This window comes from Engystomops pustulosus, chromosome 3, assembly GCF_040894005.1.
Source record: "Engystomops pustulosus chromosome 3, aEngPut4.maternal, whole genome shotgun sequence".
Taxonomy (NCBI): domain Eukaryota; kingdom Metazoa; phylum Chordata; class Amphibia; order Anura; family Leptodactylidae; genus Engystomops; species Engystomops pustulosus.
In genome coordinates this window covers 6,085,505-6,095,330 of record NC_092413.1, presented here as the reverse complement: position 1 = coordinate 6,095,330, position 9,826 = coordinate 6,085,505, and the positions used below count along the sequence as shown (strand labels likewise).

Sequence of the window (9,826 nt, the reverse complement as noted above, 5' to 3'; positions counted from 1 at the left end):
TTCTCTGCACCATTTTGGGTTGCCCCTCTTCGCCCCATGTTGTCCCCCTTAACTTCAATGCGGCTGATGCGGGTGTTAGGCCCCAGGATGCCCTGCAGGGTGGGCCGGGTGTCTAGTATGACAGCTCCGGTCTCCGGTAAAACCTCCCCGCGGCGTACAAGCAGGGGTCCCCGGGGAGTGGGTGTCCTGCGGCTCGGCACCCCCACTAGCACCCAGTCCAGGGCCGGGGGAGAGCTGAGTAGGAAGCGCCGCGGGGTCAGGGGGCCCCTGGTCCGGACAAACAGCAGAGGCCCCCCCGGACACCGGGAGTCTGCCATACCGGGAGCAAAGTACAACCGGACTGTGCGCACAGCGATGACGTCACGTCATGTCGCCGTCTATAGGGCGGCCATGATTGTGGAGTCCAGCAGAAGGGCAAGGAGGCGGGGCTTCTCCCGCGATGTTGTCACTACTTTCACCGTAACTGCCCCCTTGTGGTCACATTCTGCAGGATTATAGTCAAACCGTATAGTACTGGGTTATCTCCTCCTTATAGAGTGTAAGCTCCTGTGGTCAGGACTCCTCCCCCTCCTGTATCTCCTCCTTATAGAGCGTAAGCACCTGTGGTCAGGACTCCTCCCCCTCCTCCTGTATCTCCTCCTTATAGAGTGTAAGCTCCTGTGGTCAGGACTCCTCCCCCTCCTCCTGTATCTCCTTATAGAGTGTAAGCTGCTGTGGTCAGGACTCCTCCCCCTCCTCCTGTATCTCCTCCTTATAGAGTGTAAGCTCCTGTGGTCAGGACTCCTCCCCCTCCTCCTGTATCTCCTTATAGAGTGTAAGCTCCTGTGGTCAGGACTCCTCCCCCTCCTCCTGTATCTCCTCCTTATAGAGTGTAAGCTCCTGTGGTCAGGACTCCCACCCCTCCTCCTGTATCTCCTCCTTATAGAGTGTAAGCTCCTGTGGTCAGGACTCCTGCCCCTCCTCCTGTATCTCCTCCTTATAGAGTGTAAGCTCCTGTGGTCAGGACTCCTCCCCCTCCTCCTGTATCTCCTCCTTATAGAGCGTAAGCTCCTGTGGTCAGGACTCCTCCCCCTCCTCCTGTATCTCCTCCTTATAGAGTGTAAGCTCCTGTGGTCAGGACTCCTCCCCCTCCTGTATCTCCTCCTTATAGAGTGTAAGCTCCTGTGGTCAGGACTCCTCCCCCTCCTGTATCTCCTCCTGATAGAGTGTGAGCTCCTGTGGTCAGGACTCCTCCCCCTCCTCTTCTTTCTCCTCCGTATAGAGTGTGAGCTCCTGTGGTCAGGACTCCTTCCCCTCCTCCTGTATCTCCTCCTTATAGAGCGTAAGCTCCTGTGGTCAGGACTCCTCCCCCTCCTCTTCTATCTCCTCCTTATAGAGTGTAAGCTCCTGTGGTCAGGACTCCTTCCCCTCCTGTATCTCCTCCTTATAGAGTGTAAGCTCCTGTGGTCAGGACTCCTTCCCCTCCTGTATCTCCTCCGTATAGAGTGTAAGCTTCTGTGGTCAGGACTCCTCCCCCTCCTCCTGTATCTCCTCCGTATAGAGTGTAAGCTCCTGTGGTCAGGACTCCTCCCCCTCCTCTTCTATCTCCTCCTTATAGAGTGTAAGCTCCTGTGGTCAGGACTCCTCCCCCTCCTCCTGTATCTCCTCCTTATAGAGTGTAAGCTCCTGTGGTCAGGACTCCTCCCCCTCCTCCTGTATCTCCTCCTTATAGAGTGTGAGCTCCTGTGGTCAGGACTCCTCCCCCTCCTCTTCTATCTCCTCCTTATAGAGTGTAAGCTCCTGTGGTCAGGACTCCTTCCCCTCCTGTATCTCCTCCTAATAGAGTGTGAGCTCCTGTGGTCAGGACTCCTCCCCCTCCTCCTGTATCTCCTCCTTATAGAGTGTAAGCTCCTGTGGTCAGGACTCCTCCGTCTCCTTTATTTCCTCCTTATAGAGCGTAAGATCCTGTGGTCAGGACTCCTCCCCCTCCTCCTGTATCTCCTCCTTATAGAGTGTAAGCTCCTGTGGTCAGGACTCCTCCGTCTCCTTTATTTCCTCCTTATAGAGCGTAAGCTCCTGTGGTCAGGACTCCTCCCCCTCCTCCTGCTTCTCCTCCTTAGAGAGTGTAAGCTCCTGTGGTCAGGACTCCTCCGTCTCCTGTATCTCCTCCTTATAGAGTGTAAGCTCCTGTGGTCAGGACTCCTCCATATCAGTTTGGTTCTGGTCTCGGGCCATTCGGGCTAGACATTCCAACAAGGTCAATGAAATACAGGCAGTCCCTGGGTTACGTACAAGTCCATAAGTTTGTTCTTAAGTTTAATTTGTATGTAAGTCGGAACTGTATATTTTATAATTGTAGATCCAGACAAAAAATTTTTTTGTCCCAGTGACAATTGGAGTTTCAAAATGTTTTGTTGTAATGGGACGAAAGATTATGACTAAAGCTTCATGACAGATACTTTACAGCTGATCATTGCAGCCCGGGACTATAGTAACATCCAGGGAGGTCACAGTGGGCAGAGAGGTCCGTCAGTAACTAGGGGTTGTCTGTAAGTCAAGTGTCCTACATCTGAATGAATGAAATATTCTCATTACATACTTTGTTCTGTACAAAGATGAATGTGCTGACAACCAAATTTCAGTATCATGTGTGGCCTCCACGTGCCTGTATGACCTCCCTACAACACCTGGGCATGGTCCTGAAGAGGCTCAGTATTGTGTGTGTCCTCCACGTGCCTGTATGACCTCCCTACAACGCCTGGGCATGCTCCTGATGAGGCTCAGTAGTGTGTGTGTCCTCCACTTGCCTGCATGACTTCCCTACAACGCCTGGGCATGCTCCTGATGAGGCTCAGTATTGTATGTGTCCTCCATGTGCCTGCATGACCTCCCTACAACGCCTGGGCATGCTCCTGATGAGGCTCAGTATTGTGTGTGTCCTCCACTTGCCTGCATGACTTCCCTACAACGCCTGGGCATGCTCCTGATGAGGCTCAGTATTGTGTGTGTCCTCCACGTGCCTGTATGACCTCCCTACAACGCCTGGGCATGCTCCTGATGAGGCTCAGTATTGTGTGTGGCCTCCACACTCCTGGATGTCCTCCCTACAACACCTGGGCAGATCCTGATGAGGCTCAGTATTGTGTGTGGCCTCCACCTGCCTGTATGACCTCCCTACAAAGCCTGGACATGTTCCTGATGAGGCTCAGTATTATGTGTGGCCTCCACATGCCTGTATGACCTCCCTACAACGCCTGGGCATGCTCCTGATGAGGCTCAGTATTGTGTGTGGCCTCCACGTGCCTGTATGACCTCCCTACAACACCTGGGCAGCTCCTGATGAGGCTCAGTATTGTGTGTGACCTCCACGTGCCTGTATGACCTCCCTACAACACCTGGACATGTTCATGATGAGGCACAGTATTGTGTGTGACCTCCACTTGCCTGTATGACCTCTCTAACACCTCGGCATGCTCCTAATGAGGTCAGGAAAAACAAATCAAAACCAAGATATTAGGGAGGTACAAAATTGTAACCTCAGAAAATGATGGAAACACCATGGAAATGGACAGGAAACAGCAGGGGCAGCATGCATGGATGCCTCTGATGCTGCCTAATCGCACCATCATGCCAAAATTATGGGCAACAGCATGGCGATGACAGAGTGACCGAGTGAGGCGAGATAGCATCTAAAACACCCAATAACTGACCCTGACACTATAGGGGATGGCAATCGGAGGCAGCAGCAGCAGTGGCAGGCTAGAGAGTGGCATGGCGACATACCCCAAATGGACTCAGGCTTCAAACCAATTAAAAAAATTCCTTTTGGCGAGGATAACATGAGGCACTGTACGTATCAGTATTTGGACTGGTTATGGCGGCAGAGAGGAACCAAAGGAGGTGAGCAAGAAGTGCTGAAATGATTTCCTATGTGAACAAAAGGTTGACGGTATATTCAGGGGATAACACAGCATGGCGGCGACAGAGTGACCAAGTTCCATAACGTATCTGGTGAAACACCCGAGAAATGAGCCTGACACAGCTTGTTTGCTAATGGGACGACATGTGGAGGCAGCTATGGAGACGACTTTTGGAGGCAACTATGGAGACAACATGTGGAGGCTGCTATGGAGACGTGTGGAGGCAGCTATGGAGACGGCGTGTGGAGGCTGCTATGTAGACGACGTGTGAAGGAAATGGGGACGGTTATGGCACCCGAGGTGAACGTAAGGAGGTAAGAAAAGAGGAGTGAAAAGATAGATTTTAGAGGTAAAAGGTTATAGTAGTAGATTAAAGTTTCTGCAGTTAAAACGATGTTAGTTGGATCTTGGGATGGAGCTGGCAGTCCGCTGCCAGGCGAGCTTTCGTCTGCCCAAGCCCTTGCTTCTCGGCTCCTCCTCACCCGAAATGGACCTGGGGTCCCGAAGCGTTTACTATGATAAGAAATTATCATTTTCAAAGCAGGCGGGGGCTACAAACAGCATTTCTAAAAACCTTTTGTGTAAGATCAAGTGTAGTACTGTTCATATAAGTATTTGGCCTGGTTATGGCGGGGGAGGGGAACGTAAAGAGATGCACAAGTAGCGCTGAAATAATATTGGTCAATGATAAAAGTTTGGCGGAATATTTTGTCGATAACACACTAGGGTGGCGACAGAGTTAACAAGTTTGATGTGGAAGACGTGAAAACAATCCAAAATTCTGCCTGACACAACCCGTTTGCTAAGGGGACGATGTATGGAGGCAGCTATGTGGATGACTTTTGGAGGCAGCTATGGAGACAACGTGTGGAGGCAGCTATAAAGACGACGTGTGGAGGCTGCTATAAAGACGACGTGTGGAGGCTGCTATGGAGACTGTGGCACTCCCAAAAATTGTTTAAAACAGAGGACCGGGTAGGTGGCACTCCAGAAAAATTAAATAGATATAGTACTACAGGTAGAGCCAATTGGCCCTGGCAAAAAATATTTGCCTCTGCTTTAGTGTACAAAGAGAAGGAGGAGTGCATACATGAGAATTATTCAGGTTGAGCTGCTTTCACCTGGTAGAGAATGGAAATCCTGAGAAATCCAGGCTTTATTCATCTTGATAAGCGTCAGCCTGTCAGTCGGTGAGGATTCCACCAGCTGCACTGAAAACCCGCTCTGACAACACGCTAGCGGCAGGGCAGGCAAGAACCTCCAAGGCGTACAGCGCCAGTTCAGGCCACATGTCCAGCTTTGAAACCCAGTAGTTGTAGGGAGCTGTGTGATCATTTAGGACGATGGTATGGTCAGCTACGTACTCCCTCACCATCTTTCTGTAAAGATCAGCCCTACTCTGCCGAGACTGGAGACAGGTGACAGTGTCTTGCTGGGGTGACATAAAACTGGCAAAGGCCTTGTAAAGCGTACCCCTGCCAGTGCTGGACAAGCTGCCGGCTCGCCTACTCTCCCTCGCTACTTGTCCTGCAGAAGTACGCCCTCTGCCGCTAGCGCTGTCAGAAGGGAAATACTGTTTCAGCTTGTGCACCAGGGCCTGCTGGTATTCATGCATTCTCACACTCCTTTCCTCTACAGGGATGAGAGTGGAAAGATTTTGCTTGTACCGTGGGTCCAGGAGAGTGAATACCCAGTAATCGTTGCTGGAAAAAATTCTTCGAACGCGAGGGTCACGGGATAGGCAGCCTAGCATGAAATCTGCCATATGCGCCAGAATCCCAACACGCAAAAATTCACTCTGCTCACTAGCCTGACTCTCCATATCCTCCAACTCCTCTTCTTCTGCCCATACACGCTGAACAGTTAAGGACTGAGCAATGGTCCCCTCTTCTGTCTCGCCAACATTCTCCTCCTCTTCCTCCTCCGATACGCGCTGAGAAACAGACCGGAAGGTGCTCTGGCTATCAACAAGGGGATCTTCTTCCCCCGTCTCGTGACGAGCGCAAAGCTTCCGACTTTATGCTGACCAGAGAGTTTTTCAACAGGCCAAGCAGGAAGGAAGCTGACTGACCTGACTACCAGTTCTGGTGAAAGTTGGCCTCTGGCAGTCTACAATCGCTCTGCGCTGCTGGTAAACTCTGGATAACATGGTTAATGTGGAATTCCACCTAGAACACCCTAACGCTTTCCCTGACCAGCAGCAGCTCTATCCCTAACAGCATCCAGACAGAGAATGATCCGAGCAGTGCGGGTAGGGGCTAGTATATTCCAGGATCACCTCATCAGGCCAACCAACCACTGCTATAGACATGTAAGTGTACCACGTGATTGGCTCTGTTTCTGGCCGCCAAAAATCTAAACGCTGCAAGATGCCATTTTCTCGAGCGGACGAGTATGCTCGCTCATCTTGTGCAGAGAAGAATGTGAGGCTCCCTGGACTGATTTACGATACTACCCACTCCAGGGAAAACAGAGCCGTTGTGTCTGCGATGCCCATGTGATAATTTACTGTCCAATGAACTATGGACATTACTTCTTTATCTTTAACTAACCAAGCCCAGGCCCTGTCCCACTAAAAGTTTCTGAAGAATCCTTTGTGATGCAAATAAAGCATCTCACATCTACCTAGCCTTTCATCGCATCAGTGCTCCACAGAGATTGAGATATTATACCATACTTTGTCTTGGTGTAATTTCTTTGAGCTCACTTTGTGGATTTTATTAGTAATTAGAAAACCTGAGGTTCTGTGAACAGGGGCAGAACTTGACCCTGTCTCATGACGCCCCTCTAGTTCCTGACCCTGTCACACAACGCCCCCTCTAGTTCCTGACCATGTCTCATGACGCCCCTCTAGTTTCTGACCCTGTCACATGACGCACCTTTAGCTCCTGACCCTGTAGAATGACACCCCTCTAGTTCCTTACCCTGTGGCATGACTCCCCTCTAGCTCCTGACCCTGTCGCATGATGCCCCTCTAGCTCCTGACACTGTCGCATGACGCCCCTCTAGTTTCTGACCCTGTCACATGACGCACCTTTAGCTCCTGACCCTGTAGAATGACACCCCTCTAGTTCCTTACCCTGTGGCATGACTCCCCTCTAGCTCCTGACCCTGTCGCATGATGCCCCTCTAGCTCCTGACACTGTCGCATGATGCCCCTCTAGTTCCTGACCCTGTCGCATGATGCCCCTCTAGTTCCTGACCCTGTCGCATGACGCCCCTCTAGTTTGTGACCGTCGTTCCTCTTGTTCCTGACCCTGTCACACGACGCACCTTTAGCTCCTGACCCTATAGGATGACGCCCCTCTAGTTCCTGACCGTGTTGCATAACAACCCTCTAGTTCCTGACCCTGTCACATGACGCCCCTCTAGTTCCTGACCTTGTCGCATGCCGCCCCTCTAGTTCCTGACCCTGTCACACGACGCCCCTCTAGCTCCTGACCCTGTCACACAACGGCCCCTAGCTCCTGACCCTGTCACACGACACCCCACTAGTTCCTGACCCAGTCACATGAGGCCCCTCTAGTTCCTGACTGGGTCACACAACGGCCCCTAGCTCCTGACCCTGTCACACAATGGCCCGCTAGTTCCTGACCCTGTCACATGACGCCCCTTTAGTTCCTGACCGTGTCGCATAACACCCCTCTAATTCCTGACCCTGTTGCATGACGCCCCCTAGCTCCTGACCCTGTCGCATGACGCCCCTCTAGTTCCTGACCCTGTCGCACGACTACTTCTAGCTCCTGACCCTGTCGCACGACGTCTTCTAGCTCCTGACCCTGTCGCACGACGCCCCCTCTAGTTCCTGACCCAGTCACATGACGCCGCCCTAGTTCCTGAGCCTGTCACATGACGCCCCTCTAGCTCCTGGCCCTGTCACACGTCGGCCCCGCTAGTTCCTGACCCTGTCACACGTCGGCCCCGCTAGTTCCTGACCCTGTCACAAGACGCCCCCCTAGTTCCTGACCCTGTCACACGATTCCTCTCTAGCTTCTGACCCTATTGCCCCCTCTAGGTCCTGACCCTGAAACATGACGCCCCTCTAGGTTCTGACCCTGTCACATGACGCCATGCTAGTTCCTGACCCTGTCACATGACGCCCCTCTAGTTCTTGACCCAGTCACATGACGCTCCTGTCTAGTTCCTGACCCTGTCACATGATTCCCCTCTAGCTTCTCACCCTGCCACACGATTCCCCTCTAGCTTCTGACCCTGTTGCCCCCTCTAGTTCCTGACCCTGTCACATGACGCCTCTCTAGCTTCTGACCCTGTCACATGACACCCCTCTAGCTACTGACCCTGTCACATGACGCCCCTCGAGTTTCTGACCCTGTCACATGACGCCCCTTTAGCTCCTGACCCTGTAACACGACGCCCCTTTAGCTCCTGACCCTGTAACATGACGCCCCTTTAGCTCCTGACCTTGTCACATGACGCCCCTTTAGCTCCTGACCTTGTCACATGACGCCCCTTTAGCTCCTGACCTTGTCACATGACGCCCCTTTAGCTCCTGAAACTGTCACATGACGCCCCTCTAGTTTCTGACCCTGTCACATGACGCACCTTTAGCTCCTGACCCTGTAGAATGACACCCCTCTAGTTCCTTACCCTGTGGCATGACTCCCCTCTAGCTCCTGACCCTGTCGCATGATGCCCCTCTAGCTCCTGACACTGTCGCATGATGCCCCTCTAGTTCCTGACCCTGTCGCATGATGCCCCTCTAGTTCCTGACCCTGTCGCATGACGCCCCTCTAGTTTGTGACCGTCGTTCCTCTTGTTCCTGACCCTGTCACACGACGCACCTTTAGCTCCTGACCCTATAGGATGACGCCCCTCTAGTTCCTGACCGTGTTGCATAACAACCCTCTAGTTCCTGACCCTGTCACATGATGCCCCTCTAGTTCCTGACCTTGTCGCATGCCGCCCCTCTAGTTCCTGACCCTGTCACACGACGCCCCTCTAGCTCCTGACCCTGTCACACAACGGCCCCTAGCTCCTGACCCTGTCACACGACACCCCACTAGTTCCTGACCCAGTCACATGACGCCCCTCTAGTTCCTGACTGGGTCACACAACGGCCCCTAGCTCCTGACCCTGTCACACAATGGCCCGCTAGTTCCTGACCCTGTCACATGCGCCCCTTTAGTTCCTGACCGTGTCGCATAACACCCCTCTAGTTCCTGACCCTGTTGCATGACGCCCCCTAGCTCCTGACCCTGTCGCATGACGCCCCTCTAGTTCCTGACCCTGTCGCACGACGTCTTCTAGCTCCTGACCCTGTCGCACGACGTCTTCTAGCTCCTGACCCTGTCGCACGACGCCCCCTCTAGTTCCTGACCCTGTCACATGACGCCGCCCTAGTTCCTGACCCTGTCACATGACGCCCCTCTAGCTCCTGACCCTGTCACACGTCGGCCCCGCTAGTTCCTGACCCTGTCACACGTCGGCCCCGCTAGTTCCTGACCCTGTCACACGTCGGCCCCGCTAGTTCCTGACCCTGTCACACGATTCCTCTCTAGCTTCTGACCCTATTGCCCCCTCTAGGTCCTGACCCTGAAACATGACGCCCCTCTAGGTTCTGACCCTGTCACATGACGCCATGCTAGTTCCTGACCCTGTCACATGACGCTCCTGTCTAGTTCCTGACCCTGTCACATGATTCCCCTCTAGCTTCTCACCCTGCCACACGATTCCCCTCTAGCTTCTGACCCTGTTGCCCCCTCTAGTTCCTGACCCTGTCACATGACGCCTCTCTAGCTTCTGACCCTGTCACATGACACCCCTCTAGCTACTGACCCTGTCACATGACGCCCCTCGAGTTTCTGACCCTGTCACATGACGCCCCTTTAGCTCCTGACCCTGTAACACGACGCCCCTTTAGCTCCTGACCCTGTAACACGACGCCCCTTTAGCTCCTGACCCTGTAA

At 53.1% G+C, this 9,826-nt stretch overlaps 1 protein-coding gene across 1 annotated transcript in view; it reads left to right on the top strand.

The window, feature by feature from the left end:
* Positions 1-9,826, top strand: part of RRP36 (ribosomal RNA processing 36) — a 233,380-nt gene that overhangs the window by 175,260 nt on the left and 48,294 nt on the right. The gene's annotated exons all lie outside the window — the stretch shown is intronic.